The sequence below is a fragment of the Aethalodelphis obliquidens genome, unplaced genomic scaffold (genome assembly GCF_003676395.1).
Source record: "Aethalodelphis obliquidens isolate GAN/ISIS:26980383/991018 unplaced genomic scaffold, ASM367639v1 scaffold35, whole genome shotgun sequence".
Classification (NCBI taxonomy): Eukaryota; Metazoa; Chordata; class Mammalia; order Artiodactyla; family Delphinidae; genus Aethalodelphis; species Aethalodelphis obliquidens.
In genome coordinates, this window is record NW_020837979.1 from 7,538,449 (window position 1) to 7,542,307 (window position 3,859).

The following is a 3,859-nucleotide window of genomic DNA, read 5'->3' on the forward strand; positions in this document are numbered from 1 at the left end:
CCCAAAGGCAGCTGCAGCCCCGGCCTCACTCAACTGCTTAGTCTCTGCTCCTCCCCGACCTGCTGCTCTTACCCTTTTGTGGACTCACTTCTCTCTCTTTTTTTTTTTTTTTGGTACGCGGGCTTCTCACCGCCGTGGCCTCTCCCGTTGCAGAGCACAGGCTCCGGATGCGCAGGCTCAGCGGCCATGGCTCACGGGCCCAGCTGCTCCGCGGCATGTGGGATCTTTGCGGACCGGAGCACGAACCCACGTCCCCTGCATCGGCAGGCGGACTCTCAACCACTGAGCCACCAGGGAAGCCTCTCACTTCTCTTTACTTTCTGTCTTTTGGCTTCTTCTACCTTTTTGCTCAGGGCTTCTGCCTACTCCATCCCCTGTCTTTCTGCTTCTGTCCTGACACTGAAGAAGACTGTATGTCCTTGTTTCAAAGACCTCAAAGATGAGATCTGATGAGTTCCCTTGGTCTCAGTCCTGTTTAAATCACCCATACAGGGCAGGTCCAAGTGTCAGGGCCCTATATCCTGGGATCGTCTGTAAAACAGCTAGGACATCTCACTGTTGTGAAAAAGAACTTTTGATTTTCTATCTGTCTACCTATGTATCACTTGATTAATAATAGGAAAATGATTACTCAGTACATTTAGCTGGTTTGGTGTGTGAAAGCTTTTTAGATAACCTGGTGTCTTTAGGAGAAAAACCAATGAGAACAGGAGGTTCTCAGCGATGAAAGGAGGGGTCAACTATTCAGCTGGTGAAAGAAGTCTACATCTAGGGAAAGGAAGATGGCTCAAGGCTGTGAACCAGGCCTAGGGGTCCCCCAAAAAGGAACAGGAACCCAGCTGGCACAAGACCTGAGTTCCTCTAGAAGGGGGCCTCTGTGTTTGTACTCAACCATGTTCAGGTTTTTTTGCAGCTCTTTTAGAATTGTTCTCTTGCCCCCTAGCCTGGGAAGAACTTGCTGACTTCTCCCTTACCTCTGGGATAAGACATGCCTTCCCATGCCAAAACAGAGGCAGGTCACTCTTACAATGTGTCCCCTCAATAAGCACTTTTAAGTTCACAAAGCATATTGCTGTCCAAAAACGTTTTAGAGAATTTTTTTTTTTTTTTTTTGCGGTACGCAGGCCTCTCACTGCTGTGGCCTCTCCTGTTGCGGAGTACAGGCTCCGGACGCGCAGGCTCAGCGGCCATGGCTTACGGGCCCAGCCGCTCCGCGGCATGTGGGATCTTCCCGGACCGGGGCACGAACCCGTGTCCCCTGCATCGGCAGGCGAACTCTCAACCACTGCGCCACCAGGGAAGCCCCCATTTTAGAGAATTTTGACAAAGTTAATTTTACAAAGCATTCTGTGGCGATTGTCTTGGAAGGTTTTACTGACAATTCCGCGCACCAAGATTCTCTATTCAGAGGATGTTCTTGATTTCTTGTACCATTTCTACCTTCCCAAACGCTTTCCATAGAAGCTGACTTGAGCAAGGCTATTGAATGGAGCGTTTAGAGTTCTGGAAGATTCTTCTCCCTGAAGATTCACCTCAGCTGTCACTCCTGTTCATTTCTGAAGCGATAGGGCATTTTCAGTTGTATCTGAGACACTAATTAGAATGTCCACTGACGGAAGAGAACTGCCTACCCTTTACCCTCCTTCATCTTGTCTTAAGCTTTGTGATTTTGATCCTAGGCCAGTGTGAAATTTAAAGTAGGAAGCAAAACCAAAGCAATGAGCAAATATTTACAAAAAGCCTCCAGTGGAGGTGTGTAGATGGGGCATACAGTAGCAGCCCTGCAAATATTTGTTGGATGGTCATAAGACACATTGTTTTTTCACTCAGGTAAAAATATCACAGCAACTTTCTAGCAGGGGTCAATGACCTGAGGACACCTCTAGCCTGGAGGATTTTTGTTACAGTGTTGCTTTTTTATCCAGCAATCTTCAGTGTTTTCCTCTTACCAAAGCCTGAGACCGGGTACAGTTTTCATAACCTGCCTTGTTTCCCATGATGCCTCTGTTTACTCCCCCTGCCCAGGTGGCATGAATGCTGGTGCACTGCGCTCTTTGTGTGTGCACTCCTCCTTCTCTTGTAATGCTTATTTCCTTCCCCCCTACATCTGCCCAAATCCTACACCCGTTCTTCAAGGCTCAGAGAAAGTGTGTCCTCTTCCACAGAGTCCTCCTTCATTCTGTCAAAGAATGCTGGCAGTGGCTCCCATGTGCCTGCCCTACAGTGATGAATAAGGTGGTCCCTGACCTCAAACAGTGTAACAGCTGAACGAATGAGGCAGATAAGTCAGCAGACGATTATATCGCTGCTGCCCAGCTTTTCTTTTCACTAAATAAAACACAGAGAAAACAATATTCATCATGGGCCCCCAGCCTGCTTGTAGCTGGAAGGTTCCAGCTGCCCCAGATCTGACCCAACCACTCCAAAGACTGAGAGGCACTGAAGCTTGCCCTTCCTCTAACTAACACCAGCTTGGAAACTCAGGGCGATGCTACAGTGTGATAAATCCACTGGTAGGAGTAGGAACAGAGTACCACGCGTCCCTCTCCCAGTCTTGCGGGAAAGGGAAGGCTTCTTGGGAGGCGGCATCAAGCTGAATCTTGAAGAATGTTAGCCAAAGAGGACGGTGGGGTGGGGCTGGGGAGTGAGTTGCCAGAGGCAACAGGATGTACCATTTGGTGGCTGGCAGGGAACGGTTCAGGACGGCATGTCTTGGCTTGAGGGGCAGAGGCTAGAAGGTGGCTCTAGTGGCAAGCAGGCATGAGATGAGGAGGGTCTTGGGTGTTCCTCCAACCAGACTGTGAACTCCTTGAGGGTTAAGACCACGTTTTCAATTCTGTGTCTTCTAAACTGCTGATCACCTAAGGGCTCCATACAGCATCAGTGTTTGATAGAAAGGTCTCTCCTTACTAGCGACAGCATTGTGATGGCTGCCACGAGACATGTGAACAAGTCTCTCTTAAGAGTGATGTGAACGAGAAAGGTGTTTTCTACGGTTTGTGTTAGTCCCACTGGAGCAGAGAGATCTGCCAGGCTCCATTCCCTCTCGTTTCCAGGACAAGCTCCGGTTTCTCTTTAAAGAATGCCTGAAGTGGTTTTTTATTCTGCCGCTGATTTGGTTACTTAGGCATTGTCTTGAGCCTCCCATGCTGTTGCCTTTCTATCCTCTGCTGTGTGATGCCAGGTCTGGGAGTGAGCTGGCTGCAGTTGCTTGGCTTCCTGGAACTGGCTTTCTGTTAATATCTGCCCTTAGGAGGCAATGGTTGGAGATTAGGAGGCAGAGGAAGGAGAGAAGCTTCCTGCTTCTGGAAGTTGTTGGCAACAGTTGCAAAAACAGTGGGGGGTGGGGTGATTCCTGTCTCCAGATGCCCAGGCTAAGGCAGCATCTTTACAGGGTTCCAGACCAATAGCAACAGTTCTCCAGTAGTGCATCAGCAGATGCAAGCTCCAGGTGTCCACCCAGGGGCACTAGCAGTCTCTGATCCTCAGGTATCCATCCTGCATCCTCTTTGTTCTTCATGCCCCTTCTTTCTTCCTTCAGCCCTTCCAACACCTTTGCAAGCAATCTCCTGTATAATATTCCCTCCGTCCAAAATACCTAGCATAGTTTCCTTCCTTCCCTTCCCTTCCCTCCCTCCCCTTTTTCTCTCCTCCCTCCCCGCTTTTTTCTCCCTTTCTTCCTTTCTCTTTCTTCCTTTCTTCCTCCCTCCCTTCCTTCCTTCCTTTCTCTCTCCCTTCTTTCCTTCCTTCCTTCTTTCCTTCCTTCCTTCCTTCCTCTCTCTCTTTCTTTCTTTCTTTCTTCTTTCTTTCTTTTTCTTTCTTTCTTTCTTTCTTTCTTTCTTTCTTTCTTTCTTTCTTT